Below are 17129 nucleotides of genomic sequence, written 5' to 3' on the forward strand. Positions count from 1 at the left end.
TCAAGATGCCACCTGAAGGAAGCTATGACTCCCCAATTTATTAGCTACCACTAAAGGAACTACTAACCCTTGTTTTATCATCTACCACTAAAAGGAAGCTCCTACTCCCCAATTTATCAGTTGCTACTAAAAGGATTTAATACACCTAATTGTTTACTAGCCACTACTGGAAGGAGCTACAACCCTTGAAATGCAAGCTACCACTTGGTACCCATGTTGATCCATATGTAGTTAATTTTCAAACTTAGATCAACAAAAGTTTCTTGCTTCAAACAAAATTTTCCTTACTATTATACCTCAATGCCTTCATTGCATGGATAAACTCTTTTTTACTCTCTTAAAACACCACCTTGCTGCTTACATGACTCAACCACCTCAAATCACCTCTCTCAATACCTCATTCACCATCAAGACACCTTCAACAAATATTATTCGTTGATTTCTGACTTTTGTTGCATACACCAAAACATCATTAAAAAAACAATATCAACAAATTATGCATTATTTGCATTCTAAAACACCTTTCATATACCAAATCTAATCTCTAATTCACCCTTGATGCATACAAAAATTATGCATCTTGTTGCACCAACAACCACCAACTTGGTTGTTTGGTTCTGCTTATAAATGAATTTGGACTAATATTTTTAGTTCATGAGTTTTTGTCAACTTGCACTTAAAATTTTAACGGAGGCTTTGATCTCATTAACTTATTTTTTATTTGCTTCTGGAATATTCTCATTCTGTGCTCAATTAGTCTCCAATCTTTGTTTTGATGTCCCTATGAAAAAATCTAAGTTAAATTGCCCAAATTTGCAATTTTGGAGTTTTACAGGTTTTTAATGGGGCTTTTATCTATAGTTCTAAATTTGTGTTAGGCCCCTATGCTATTAGTGTAACCCCTTATGGTTATTAGTACAACCCCCTTATTATATTGATGTACCCATGTAGTGCCCATATTGTTACTATTGTGCCCCATAAGAAACCCACTATTGTTATTATTGTGCCCTTACATTATTATTGTTATGTCGGCTCTGATTATGTTATGACCCCTTAGACTCCTATATATAGAAAGGAGGTCTTTTCATTTGTATCATCCAAGAATTGTTCATTTATGTAATGTAAAGGAGGTTGCCCCCTCGAAGAGGCTGAATTCTAAGGCGTGGATCTCTCTTTTCTATCTTTTTGTGAGCTGGTTTCATAACATTTGGTATCAGAGCTTTGGATTCTAGGGTTTCGCTGCTCCAAACAGGTCATCGTGGAATTTTCGCTATAACTTTTTTTCTGTGACGTTTCAGAAGTCGCAAAAAAAACCCATTTGAGACGAAATCGCGCTGAACCTTGGCTCCGAATTTCAGAGCTTTTCGCGCGATATTTGCGGAGATATGATCTGAGGAAGTTGGTATTTTTGCAGACTCCTGAATTACATTCAAAACAGGTGACCTGGGGAAAATCATCATAACTTTCTCTCTGAGGATCAGATTGAAATTTCGTAAGAAGGTACAGAAATAGGACGGACTTTAGTTTCTTGTATGTGTTTTTCAGATCCAAAGGTCAAAACAGTGACTCGTGGCACGTCGTACAAGTTCGCTCTACTGAACTAGTCTATAATCGAGTCACTGTGGGAGATTGTGCATAACTCTTTCTTGGAGAATCCAATTTGGATCAGACTAGTGGCATTGGAAAGAGGACACAGAGGGCTACCACAGGTAGCAATTTCAGAACTTAAATATCTGCAATTACAGAGTTACGGTTGTTTCAAGATCGAGGTCCTAAAATCAAGAAAAAGCAAGATGAGGAAGTTTGATGGCAAGGATCCAGTAAATTGGATACTTCAGATGGAGCAATATTTTGATCTACATGGTGTACAAATGTTACAAAAGGTATGTATTGCATCTTCATATTTAGAACCAGATCAATTTTTATGGTATAAAGGGCTTTGTTCTCGTAAACAACTTGTTACATGGTCAATTCTCACGGAGGAAATGATAGCACATTATGAGGATACAAAGAGCAACACCTTCTCTAGAGCAACACCACAACAATTGGAAAGAGTAAAAGGGCGTTGTGACATATTGGAAAGTAAAATTATGGTAACAAGGAAGTCTACACCTCACAACTATAAAGATGGAAGTGTTGTTTCTTCGAGCCTTCCACAACCTACAAGGGTTACGCCACAACAATTGGAAGAAAAAAGAGAAAAAGGGCTTTGTTACAATTGTGATAGCAAATGCACTAAAGGTCATAAGTGTGCTGAGAAGAAATTATTTTACATAGAATATGAAGAGGAGGAAGAAAAGGATCAAGAAACATCAAAAGAAGAAGATATACACCAGGACCCCACCCCAGAAAAAGAAGAAATGAATCAGACCATATCTTGTAAAGAATTGGCAAGAATTACCACTCCTCAAACTCTCAAGATAGAAGGACATATCAAGAAGAAAAAGGTGCAAGTGAAAGATCACACCGAGAAAGAAGAAATGAATCCAACCATATCTTGTGATTCATTGGTCGAAATTACTACGCCTCAAACTATCAAGATAGAAGGACATATCAAAAAGAAAAATGTTCAAGAAGTGAAAGATCACATCGAGCATCAAGAAATGAATCTGACCATATCTTGTAAAGGATTGGAAGAAATTACCACTCCTCAAACTCTAGAGATAGAAGGACATATCAAGAAGAAAAAGGTTCAAGCAGTGAAAGATCACATCAAGCATCAACAACAAGTTCTCCAAATTTTAAAGGATAACGTCACTTCAGTGCAAAATCAAACGAAACAACAGGTAGATCAACATTTTAGTGAAAAATGTTTTGATTGGGTATTTTTACTGCTACATCTCAAGCAAGCTATTTATGAGAAGGAAATGTTGGCAAAACTACATGCACTTAAAAAATGGCGACCTTACCGAATGGGAAGACTCTTCAAGGATGACGATATGGAAGCATTGTTTTGTGCTATTTCGATTATCCAACCAAATTGGATAAAAGAAGCAAAGCATGAATGGAAGATGGACGAAGAAGTATGGCCACTTATTCAAAAGTTGCAAAAGATCCCAATTCAAACAATATTGCCAGAAATTGAAGAGGAAGGAAAAATCATAGTGGAACCTGGAGCAGTCACAGAAATAAGAACCCGACAGCTACGAAATCGATCAATTTCAGAGTATCTCATCAAGTGGAAGAACTTACCTGCTGAAGATTCCACATGGGAGGACAATAATTTTATACAGAAGCATCAAGAACTACTCAAGCGTTGAGGACAACGCTTTCTGAAGGAGAGGGGCATGTTAGGCCCCTATACTATTAGTGTAACCCCTTATGGTTATTAGTACAACCCCCTTATTATATTGATGTACCCATGTAGTGCCCATATTGTTACTATTGTGCCCCATAAGAAGCCCACTATTGTTATTATTGTGCCCTTACATTATTATTGTTATGTCGGCTCTGATTATGTTATGACCCCTTAGACTCCTATATATCGAAAGGAGGTCTTTTCATTTGTATCATCCAAGAATTGTTCATTTATGTAATGTAAAGGAGGTTGCCCCCTCGAAGTGGCTGAATTCTAAGGCGTGGATCTCTCTTTTCTATCTTTTTGTGAGCTGGTTTCATAACAATTTGACTAACTCCAAATTTACCTCTAACTCTGTCAACTCTGCTAGTTAACTTTGGTTCTCTGCCACTTTTGGTATGCCTTCCAAATATGTCACCAAATCTAGAAAAGTTGCCAACTTTGTTTATGTCGCTGCTAAAACTTTTCCAACTATTGGTGTCCTTCACCGACTGCTAGAGCTCTTTTCCTTTAGCTCCTTTGCTCATATAAGCTAGATTTGTGACCAAGCCATGATTATGTCAGAGGGTTGAATGAGGTCAAAGTTCTACCAATTTTTGTTTCTCAGCTCACTTTCTGACTTCTGACTAGAAACTTTCCAACTCCACCCTTGCACGAATTTCAATGCAGTCAGTAGGTTGGAGGTCAACCTACAATCCATACTGTATGATATCATTTTCCTCCAACTTGCTTGGAGGCCCTACTAACCTAAAGTCCTAACCCTCAGTTCTAGTTTATATGATTTTCACTGAAAATCAAATACACAGGAAAAGTTTGTCAAGCACGTCCCCTAGCCCGAACTCTAAGGTATTGCCACATCATCTTGTTGGCATCACCCTTGCATCAATCATGCCATGTGGAGGCTCCTGAGTGGTGCGATGTGTCACTTGGATTTGGCCCACCTAGCCACATAAAAATGTCGGAAACACATGCCACATGTCACACCCTCATAGGTGCCACGTCATTGTTGACTTCATGTTGATGTCATCATCCACCTATGTCTCCACCTATGCGTCTAGTTTTTCATCCACTTCCTCCTGGCATGCTTTGTTAATTGGTGTAGCTCACTTTTCTATACCACTTGTCTTAGCCACGCTTCCCTAAGCCACATACCATCTACGGCTTTTGGTTTTCACAGACCCACCTTGACTAGTTTGGCAGTAATAGGGGGAGGGGGTCCAGCATTTAATATGACTTGTTGATATCACGATCACTGATATGACAATATTTCCAATAGCATACCCCCCTTGTCATTAACCCTTAAGCATACTTGGGCTTGCACAATTTTTACAATGGGTTAGAGGAGACGTATGGCATGCATTCACCTTCGTATTTGCACAAGGTTTAATGGTCACTCTTCTACCAATATCTCCACCAATCATTTTGTCAACTTTGGAAAAATGTCAAAACTAACTCCAACTAAGATCACCACCAACTATAGCTCTGCAACTTTGACGCCTTGTGGCCTATAACTTTGACTAGCGATGAATTTTGATCTGGAAGGCCATTTGTAGACTTCCATATACTGCTGTAAATATCTTTCTGAGCTCTATCCATCTGAGCAGTTTCCAAAAGCTTATGAGCTAATATCTTGATGCAAAAATTCCTTCATAACCTAGATCATCCAACCACCATGGGTAAAATATTGTATAGCTTCTTCACATAGCTTGGTACTGCAACTACACTCCTTAGTAGCTTCCTTTAACATCAATGACAACACTTTCTAACACCTACCACGTATTGGTCCCAAAGTAACATAAGAGATTTCATTGACAAGTATCACCTACAACTTGTCTAATTGGATTGGTCGCATATACAATCATAGTATGACCAAGTGAGGGATAAATATGAGGCAAATATGTTCTAGTTTTCTCATATACAAGTCATTCTTAATCATTTTTCACTTACATCACTATGATTTTGGTTCTAACAACTTCATTACCATTCAACTATAGATATTTAGGTATCATCTTATTTAATTAAGATCAACAATTAAATTTAAGATAATGTCCTTTCGCGCATAAGATTTAAGTTTTAACCCTTTACGTTTTAATAGTTGTAAACGGATTATTAATAAAATAGAAAAAATACAATGGAAAATATACAAATTTACTTAGAAATTTTTATCTTGGAAACCCAAACCCAAGAAAACCAACAAATTTTTTTCATTATATTTTATGTACGACGTTAAAATACAATTTACATATTATGAGGTACATGAACCACCATTCAAACCTTAGTTTTGTAATGGAAACTATAAAACCATAAGCAACACCAACATGTGCCACAAAACCGCTTTCAATAAAATCGTGTGCCCAAGATACCAAAATGGACACAAAAAATCATCCAAAAAAAAATTCTCGAGGCGCTACCCCGAACCTTGTGCAAGGGGGGTTGAGAAATCCCCTCTCGAACCCCCCTTTATTCCTTGTGCATATAAGTTGTGCAAAGAATATAACACATACCTAACATAAGAAGCTACCAAAATATGCATGTAGGATGACATATGCTTGTGTATCATTACCTCAACATGTAGGTATATTAGTGGGATGGATTCCCTTATCACTTCAATGGACCTAGTGGAGAAATCAAATGAGAAAATTGTTTGTTTAGACAACATTTCTCTGTCAAATCGTGTGAGGATTTATTTTTGTTTATGCATGATAATATACAATGTGTCTTGTAATTCATGGTTTTTATACTTTCTATGCTTATTTGGACCATATAATTGAAATTTTACCTTGAAACTAGATGGGTCATCCCCCACATGTACAACATATCAAAGTATAAATATCAAATCTTTGTCCCTAAAATCTACTATAATGTTAATCTTGCACAAGATAACGGTGCTACTTGAGGGAATTCATTACATAATCATCTCCAATGAACAACTAGTTTTCATGTTTAATTTTTGCATATAGAGGTTAAATATACCTAGTAACTTCTTACCAATATTCCCTAAAATATACACAATTTCTTATGGAGGATCTACTCTATATTTGATTACATTCTTTTCCCAATAAAGTGTTAAATAAAGTACTCTTCCTTTTCCATCATTTTATTGTGAGATAAGACATCTACTTATAAATATTTAAGTAGTTCTAAATTTGACTATGCCTACTTCAATTTCTTATACATCAAAGAAATCAACATACCCCATAAAATACTTTGTTTGTATAATTATTAATTCACTACAAATTTCAATTATAATACATAAAATCAATAAAATACACTTAACCATTAATTTCTTCCCTGCTAATACATCATACCTACTACTCTCTTCCTTTTTTATAGTAATCTTTATATGTAATCAAATTTTTACATTATTCTTACACTAGTTTCTCCTCTTCACCTAGATGCATAACTTGACTCTAGGAAAACAATGAAGTCAATTCCTTCGACTTAAGTTTATAGTTAAGTTTATAGTTCTCATGGTTGTTCAATAAAATTAGAAGTCAATTCCTTCGACTTAAGTTTATAGTTCTCATAGTTGTTCAATAAAATTAGATTGATAATCAATATCTACATCTCATTTTTTAAGCTAATATCATATTTGATTGTGAATTGCATTTTTTTTTAATATTTTGATAGATTTTATTTATTTATTATCCATCACTTCGTGTTAAGCACACATATTGAGACGAAATTGTAAAAATATCTTTTTTTAATGCTCATCTTCTATTCTTTTTGATAAATTAGTTGAAATGCATGCTAGCATAAAGTAATAACATTTTAGATTTATGCTCTCTAATTTCCACAAACCCATAAATAAATAATTATTTTCAAGGAGAGTGAGTGTTATAAAGTGACCTATATAAGTAATAACATTTTAGATTTTTGCTCTCTAAATTCCACAAACCCATAAATAAATAATTATTTTCAAGGAGAGTGAGTGTTATAAAGTGACCTATTAATATATAGTTCCATAAATAAATAATCATTTTCAAGGAGAGTGAGTTTTATAAAGTAACCTATTAATGTAGTGGTAGAAATATTGTGAGATTAAATAGGTTATATTTTTATGTGCTTTATATAAGATGTGTACATGCATGTGCTAAACATCATTTGGGGTCTTCAAATGATGGTAATAAATCAACAAAAACCTTATGAACTAATATCCTAGTTTCATCACCACGATACTAATTAGATCCGTTTGTAAATTGCAACGAGATATAAGGAACACGGCCATCGCAAAGGTGGTGATCAAATGTTCATGGCTACACATTTCATAGAAAAGAGAAAAAGGTCGTCGATTCGGATTAGTTAAATATGTTTAAATTGTAATACGTTAACAATTAATGATAATGAAATACCTATTCCATAGGTAAAGTGTTATATTAAGTGTTATATAATATGTTATTATTTTTATTAGAAAATAAATGTATGGTATTTTTGTTTATTAGTTTATTTTTATTTTAATTTTAGATTTATCTAGAAATGTATTTCAAGAAATTTGATCTTTTGGCTATTTGGTAAATCAAGAATTAAGATGGATTTAAGTTGGTCTAATTATTAATTTTATTCCTTTTGATTTTATTTTTATTTTATTATATTAATTTTATTTTTACCAATTCAAAACATCATCTTTATCATACTAGGATTAAATGTTTATATAAGAGTTAAGGTTACTTATAAACCTCAAATATAAAGAATCTTTTTAATAAAAAGTGCATGAAATCTTGGATAAAATATAATATTATAGTATTATATGTTATCCAATATTTATTATCACCCCTACCCAATAAAAAGTGGCCAGGGTGGGGAGGAATACTAATAAAAATGTAATATTATTACATTTTACTTAATATTTCATGCCACCCCTCTGAAAATATTACATTTTACTCAAGAAATACTAATTAAAATGTAATACTATTACATTTTACTAAATATTTCATGTCACCCCCTAGCCTAAATATCACATTTTACTCAATATTTCCCCTGACCGAATAATTTTATAGTTGAGTTTATTTATTTTCAAACTTCAAATATAAAGAAAAATTACAATAAGAAGTGGACTAGGTGAGGGGAAATAATGGGTAAAATGTAATATTGTATAATTATATTTTACCCAAGTAAAAAGTGGATGGAGGTAGGTAGAAATATTAGATAAAAAATAATAATTACATTTAACCTAATATCTCCTCCTCTCACCCTAGCTCACTTTCATAGTTATGATTATTCATTTCTAAACATAGCAATCTAGATCCATAAAAACTCTATAAAATCATTATTACACGTAAATTAAGAGAATATATTACATATGTTATAGTAAAGTGATTATCAAATAAGATATTAAAATGAAGAAGCGACTATTGTTTTGTATGTTGCACAGTGTTACACATTATGTAATCATCCATTATAGAAATGAAACATACAAAAAGGATCACCAAACATATCCATACAAATGCCCAAAATGAATATATCCAAAAAACAAAAAACAAAAAAAAAAATACCTTTAAAAGCTATACAGCTAATTATGTATCTAAATATAACATCAAACTAAGATAAATCTATGCTAGTTTAATTCCCCCCTTAAATAGGTTACATTCCATGTGAATACCATGGGCCTCTCTACCATATTTTAATTTAAATATTATTTTGACTAAGTAAAAATGTTTACATTAAGTTACAATACACATATCTAACACACTACACATATCTAACATACTAGGCTAGAGAACACCTCTTAACCCAATAAAAAATGAATAATTATTTTTACATAGTGTTTAAATTTTATATATTACATTATATCAATTTTATCGATTTTTAAGTAAGACCAACATTAATATTGGATTAAATTTATTAAATATTAAATATTTGCACTGCACATCTACCTATACTTAATTATAAAACGCCTCTCTCAACTCAAAAATTTTCAATAAAATATTAAATACTTTATTAGTATATATCCGTATATTATTGGTCTTTTCTGGCTTTTTTTTTCACTTTATATATGAAAAACACACCAATTTAGTTTCAGATTTTGATGAAATGATGAATGCATGTCCCTTTTTACACCCTTTTGCCACTGGCAATATTTGGAAAACACAAATTTTATTGCAATATTTGATAGGTAACCTTTATTTTAAAGTGGAAATGGATGTAGGTCTCTCTTCACACATTTCTGCCACTGGTTATATATGAAAAACACAAATTTAGTTGCCATATTTGATGAAGCAACCTCTCTTTTAAAATGGATGCATGTAGCTCTTCATTAGACAGTCAGATTTTTACAATGTTATTCCATATGCAGGAGATTACACTCCCCAATATCTGTGGCTTCAGACAGAGTTCACAAAGGTCAATAGAACAGAAACCCCATGGTTGATTGTTCTCATGCATGCGCCATTGTACAATAGCTACTATGCCCACTACATGGAAGGAGAGACCATGCGAGTCCAATTTGAATCATGGTTTGTGAAATACAAGGTTGATATTGTTTTTGCAGGTCATGTTCATGCCTATGAGAGATCTGTAAGTCACTATCGTTCTGCATGTTCAAAAATAAAATAAAATTTTGTGATTATATCATTCAATATTTTGATGAAAATCATATCTTTTTACTATTTATTTTTTTGTATTTAAAGTTTTCTTAAGCATATTGGTCGTTGATTTGGGAATATTTTAGAAATATGATGTGAAATCATTTAATTATTATGTATTTGTTTGATTTGATTACATTTTTATGGGATTTCTAAAATATTTTAAATTCTGGCCTATTAAATTATAAAGCTTTCTTATAATAAATAAGTGATTTATCAAATGAGCATTAAATGAACGAGGTTATATATATATTATCATTAAATAATTGATCTGCCAAAATCCAATAGTAAACCTATACAACTCTTCTTTTAATATCTCTCTGCAATTTACTTTTCTTTTAATCTCTTTACAATTTACTTATTTCAAGGCTCTTCTTTTAATGCCCATTTGCAATTTACTTATTTTCAGGGCTCACTTGAAAGGGGTACTTGTTAACCAGATTTAGATTTAATGATGTATTATTGTTGATTCAGAGGAATTTTAATTTACTTATTTCAAGGCTCATCTTTTAATGCCCATTTGCAATTTACTTATTTTCAGGGCTCACTTGAGAGGGGTTAACCAGATTTAGATTTAATGATGTATTATTGTTGATTCAGAGGAATTTTAATTATGTTGTCAGTGTTTACTTCTGCAGTATCGTTATTCAAATGTGGCTTACAATATAACTAATGGAAAGTGTATCTTACTGTTTGCGATGGAGGAAATTTAATCCTGCTGCACATTTAATCCTGCTGCACCTGTGTATCTTACTGTTTGCGATGGAGGAAATTTGGAAGGTCTTGCAAAAAAGTAAGTTGAATGAACGGTTAATTTGGTTAATTTTATTGTTTGAAAAAACCTGTTATTTTGGTACATTATTCTGTTAAAAAATATGTTTCAATGCAAACTTTTAATTGCAATTACAAGCATTTGCATTGGAATTGTTCGCAGCTTTACAGAGCCGCAACCCAGTTATTCAGCGTTTCGGGAAGCAAGCTTCGGCCATGGAATTCTTGAAATAAAAAACAGAACACATGCTTACTTCAAATGGCATCGCAATGAAGATTCACGCGCTGTAGTAGCTGACTCCAAGTGGTTATATAACAGGTACTGGTATCACCAGAAAAATTCTAAGTCAAAACCCTAAAAATAAAGGGATGGATTCCTTCATGGAATGCCTGCAAATTCTGCTTACTTCTAATGGCATCGCAATAAAAATTCAGACGCTGTAGTGGCTGACTCCAAGTGGTTATATAACAGGTATTGGTATCACAAGAATAAATCAGAGTCAAAACCCTAAAAAGAAAGAGATGGATTCCTTTATGAAATGCCTGCAAACTCTTAAATGATTAGATGTTGTAGCAAATATTGTAAACATTGAGGGCTGCCTATCATCGTTCAGTAACCTTTGCAATTATTGTGCAGTAACCTCAAACACTTCAAGGACAATTCCATCCATTTGATTCTTAGTTGTTCTTGATCTTGGAATTAATAGTTAAATGGATAATTTCAAGGACAATTCCATCCATTTGATTCTTAGTTGTTCTTGCTCTTGGAATTAATAGTTAAATGGATAATTTTATGAATAATTAGTATGACCATCCATATTTGTTAATTGAGATTTTTTTTTAAACACTGTGCTATCAAATTTATATACTTTCGTATAGTTTTTTTTTATTATTCAAATTTTTAAGATAAATTAACATACAATATATGTATATTGCCATATAACATTGATTTGTTTTTTTAATATTTATTTAATGTGTTATAAAAGATAATAAGTGTTTAAATATGAAAAGTTAGAACGGAACTGTTTGGTTTGGTTAAGAGTTGGTAAATTGTTTATTTTTTTATTAAGAGCTTGTCTTTTCGGAAGTAAGGAAATAGGTTAATAACTTAAGACCCAAAAACATATGATAGAAGTGAAACCCTGCCCTCTTACAAGCCACTAACAGATAATTCCAAATGACATAATTTTATTTTAATGATAGTAATGAGTCCTACCTTTACAAATAATAACCCATAATAAACATTCTCAATACTCATTTCATAATTAAACTATAATAATCTTTTCAATTAATTAAAAATACATTGCATACGATAAACATATAAAATAAATGCACAACATTAATAATAAAATATAAATACTAAATAAATAAAGAATAATAACCTCTAAAATCACATGCCGCCTCGATGTCAGACCTAGCAAATTGGTGAACGAGTTAAATACATCATCATGTGGGCGCGATACATTGAAGATGGCAGTAGTCTATAACGCGACTTTTTGAAAGTCTTTCCGGCGGATTTTTCCGGTCGAAATCCGGCAGGAATTTATTGGAATCGCAAGTTTGATAACTAATATTTTTATAAATTTAAAAAATTTAGAGTAATTAAAAGTATTTTATTTTCAAAAATTTTATAAATATATAAGATTGTATTTTTTTTAAATAGTATCAATTTTTTTTTATCTCCAGCCATATTATTAACTCTAATATTTTCAATTATAATCAATATAGGTAATTGTTTATAGCTAGCTACATTATTATTGGAAGTAATACCACTTGTTTATGTTTTAAAAGCAAAAACTTAATAAATTCTTCAAGAAACAGGGAATAATATAATACAATCTCCTAACAAATGATATTTGTAGTGAAGCACATTTGTTTTTAGCATAAATGTTTATGGTTAGTTGTTCACTTTTTTTTTACAAGAGAAAAAAGCAACATGCTTTCTATTTAAAAAGATGTTTACATATTCAAAATGAGTCTACATATGCCTCATTCTCTCATATTCCACTATCTATACTCTATCTTCCTTATAGACTAAAAACATCCAAAACATAGATGTGTCTAAAATCCAAAAATATTTTACTACACATACCAGCTTTGGTATTGTCCCTAAATTTTGACTATAATCTTGACTTCTACAGTACCTTCTTTAACATGCATACATAAAAAGAACTAATACCATAAATGATAATATCTCCTATATATAGATAGATTCTATATAAAATGAATTTTCCCCTCTGAGGAGAGTGTCATTGTGAAAAGTAGAGAAAGTGATCACTACATATTATGTATTGCATCCATGTTTTGATAATCCAAAACACCACTATTGGAAGTAATACCAATTGTTCATGTTTTAAAGGAAAAAAATTAATAAATATTTTAAGAAATAGGTAATAATATAATACAATCTCCTACCAAAAAATATTTGCAATGAAGCACATTTTCTTTAGCATAAATTTTTATCCTTAGTTGTTCACCTTTTTTTTTCGAGAGAAAAAAAACAACATGCTTTCTATTTAAAAATATGTTTACATATTCAAAATGAGTCTAGATATGCCTCATTCTCTCATATTCCACTAGCTATACCCTATCTTCCTCATAGAATAAAAACATCCAAAACGTAGATGTATCTAAAATCCAAAAATATTTTACTACACATACCAACTTTGGTACTGTCCCAAAATTTTGACTATAATCTTGACTTCTAAAGTGCCTTCTTTAACATGCATACATAAAAATAACTAATACCATAAATGATAATATCTCCTCTATATAGATAGATTCTATATAAAAGGAATGTTCCCCTCTCTGAGGAGAGTGTCATTGTGAAAAGTAGAGAAAGTGATCACTACATATTGTGTGTTGCATCCATGTTTTGATAATGCATCTACCACATTATTCCACTCCCTGTAAATATGTTCAAAAGTCAGATCCTGAAAAACATCATTTAACATTGTTGAATTGAGGCTTCTGTGATCCATATCAAGTTTATGAGAGATTATTCGGTGTAAATCACATGATATTTCATTTGTCGACGTGTTTCGAACCAACCAGTGTGGTTCATCGTCAGAACAAGTTGAAGAATCAGATCCAATATGCATGTTAAATACTCAAAGCAGAACATCCAACAACTATAATCTTTGACCAGGCAATGACTATATTGACTAATGGCTAGTTAGACAGGACTTGGGGTATTAAATTAAAAGTTAAAATAAGTAAATTAAAATAATAGTTAGTTATACTAAAAGTTATAGGTACGTATGAATGTACATAAAAGTTTTAATTATTTTATAATTAATTTAATTTTTATTATAAATATATATACATATATATAAATATTAAATTAAATTAAATGATTATTAATAGTTAGTTATACATAAAAGGTATTAACTATTTTATATTTATTTTTCCTGCCTAAGCTTTGGAAAAGATATGTAGATGACACTAATGTCATCTAGTCTCATGGCCAAGAGGAGTTAGATCTCTTCTTCGATCATCTCAACAGTCAATCCTTGGCAATTAAGTTCACCAAGGAACAAGAAGTCGATGGTTGCCTCCCTTTCCTTGATATTCTTATTTCAAAGAATAGTGACGGTTCCCTCTCCCACCAAGTGTTTTGAAAGAAAACACATACAGAACAATATCTTCATGCCAGTTCCCACCATTTCCCGGCTCAGAAGTTGGGTGTTCTCAACACCCTTGCCACTCGTGCCCTAAGAATCTCTGATGAAAAGAGCTTCGAGAAAGAGAAATCCCATCTCCTTAATGTCTTTGTTGAGAATGGTTATAGTAGATACCTGGGTTAGAAAGCTTTCCTCAAAGCTGCCAAAAATTCGTTAACTAAAAGAGAACCGAAAGAGCGGGTCCCAGGTGTCCATCTTCCGTTTGTGCAGGGGACCACTGATAAGATTGCAAGGATTCTTAAGAAGCATAATGTCCCCTCGACCTTTAGACCCCTTAACACCATTCGTAAGTCCCTCAAATCTGTGAAGGATCCTATCGACCCTAAGGACATGAAAGGGGTATATATTATTCCTTGTTCCTGTGGGACCCCCTATATTGGTGAGACTGGACGCTCCATTAATCAAAGGATTAGTGAGCATGCAGCTAACCTTAAACATAGGAGAACCAAGTCTTCTACTTTAGCAGAGCATGCAGAGAAAACCAAACATCATGTTTGTATCGAGGAGGCCAGTGTTATTGCTAGAGTTTCATAGTTCCATCACCGCAAATTTAGGGAAGCCCTTGAGATTGAAAAAAGACCGAGCAATCTCAATAGAGAGGACGGATGGAAGATGAGTAGTTGTTGGGTCCCAACCCTCTCTTCCTAATCGTTTTCTTTCCCTTCTCCCCTCCCTATTTTTATAGCTTGTTCTAGTATAAGTTAGTTTCCCCTTGTTATCCCGTATCCTTCTCTCTTTGGTCTTTAATCTTTGATGAGTTGTTTATATAGTATGAGATATTTTATTAGTATTTAGTTTATGCTATTAGTTATATACTAATAATTTTAACTTAATTAATAAAAAGAAAATTAATTACTTTTGTAATCGATCTACGATAATATGTTTTTATTAATTTATAATTAAAATAATTAAGCAATTTATCAATTAATTAAACAATTAAATAAATCTAAAAAGTTAAAATATTAAAATATTATAGTTTTATTCTATATACTACTTAAATTATATATATAAAATAAAAGTTAAAATAAATATAAAATAGTTAATACCTTTTATGTATAACTAACTATTAATAATCATTTAATTTAATTTAATATTTATATATATGTATATATATTTATAATAAAAATTAAATTAATTATAAAATAATTAAAACTTTTATGTAAATTCATATGCACCTGTAACTTTTAGTATAACTAACTATTATTTTAATTTTTAATTTAATACCCCAGGTCCTATCTAACTAGTCGTTAGTCAATATAGTCGTTGCCTAGTCAAAGATTATAGCTGTTGGATGTTCTGCTTTGAGTATTTAACATGCATATTGGATCTTATTCTTCAACTTGTCCTGGCGATGAACCACACTGGTTGGTTCGAAATGCGTCGACAAATGAAATATCATGTGATTTACGCCGAAAAATCTCTCAAAATCATTTAACATGTCAATACGATTCATCCAATTAATGAGCATGGTTGGTGCAAGTTTATCTCTCCTTTGCACCTAGTTTATAACCACCTTAGAATCTCCAAATACATCCATTTGATCAATAGAAATCCATTGAGCACCAAAACGGACCCCCCAAAGAGCAATGATCTTTGCCTTAGTATTTGTACCCTCTCCACCATTCCATGCGAAATGGAAAAAAGAACCAGGTTTAATGAAAGCCCCACAACCACATGAGAAATGTTGTTCTACCCCATCAAAGAATCTAACAATATATCTATGCCAAGTATTTTCATATTTAATTTGTTTTGGTTTTCCAATCTCCATATTGGGGCCTATTTCACTTAAATAAGTTGCATTTAAACAAGTATTATTTATGTTTGGAGATGTACCCTCAAAAATCAATGCATTTCGACACCTCCATATACCCCAAAAAATGTAAAAAGGAAGTGTGCAAAAGACTTTGTAGTGCATGAACCACTTTGAGAGGCATACTTCCACAAAATTTACATTCCAATCTATAGTAATATGAAGAAAGTTTATAACACCATATCAGATAGAAGTTGAAAAGGGACATTTGAGGAAGAGATGAATGGCAACATCTTGCTCCATATTACATAAGGTGCAACTCCCTGGTCCAATGAATCATCTCTTACATGAATTGTCTCATGTAAGGATCATGTTCTGACATGACAACCAGTCGAAAACTTTGAGCTTGAGTGGGAGATATCATTTCCAAATTTTCTGGAACCAACTGTGATTCTCATTTGAATATTGTGTTGGAGAAGTGTAACTATATGCCTCCTTAACAGTGATCTCTCTATATTTATAAAATCCATCCCATGCTAATATGTGCTCATGTTCTGTTAGAGAGATACTTGCTTCAATATGTTTTGTATATACGTATCCTGTATTTCTTTCAGAACACCATATAATCCAATATCTCGTGCATGTAACTAGGAAGGAGACCTAGAAATCTATTCCTGTGAAATATAGATCTCACTCAAATAATAGATTCCCATATTGTGTATATACCTTATAAGGGGCATCAGAAATGAGTGGTCCCTTGAAAATCTTTCATTGAGTCTGATCCAATCTCCACCTTTTTGCCTTGACCAATTTCCCATCCTATACTCCCAATCAGCTAGTGCCTAATTTTCATCAAACTATTCCATATATATGAAACAACATTTGGAACCTGCACTCCATCCTTAATACACTATAAATATGATGGATTTTTGAGATATTTTTATTTTATTGCACTCTGCCATATTCCTTTACCAAATAAAACTCACCCTAGGCTCTTTGTCAGTAAATCCCAACCAAAAAGTTTAGTGTTTTTTTATTTCGCATCC

At 32.2% G+C, this 17129-nt stretch overlaps 1 pseudogene; it reads left to right on the plus strand.

Annotated features, from left to right (window-relative positions):
* LOC149187657 (purple acid phosphatase 2-like) overlaps nucleotides 1–13529 on the plus strand; it is a 289652-nt pseudogene extending 276123 nt beyond the window's left edge.
* The last annotated feature ends 3600 nt before the right edge of the window (nucleotides 13530–17129 follow it).

Source organism: Pinus tabuliformis, chromosome 3_1, assembly GCF_031772625.1.
Source record: "Pinus tabuliformis cultivar Carrire ecotype Pingquan chromosome 3_1, CPIR1, whole genome shotgun sequence".
NCBI classification, from domain to species: domain Eukaryota; kingdom Viridiplantae; phylum Streptophyta; class Pinopsida; order Pinales; family Pinaceae; genus Pinus; species Pinus tabuliformis.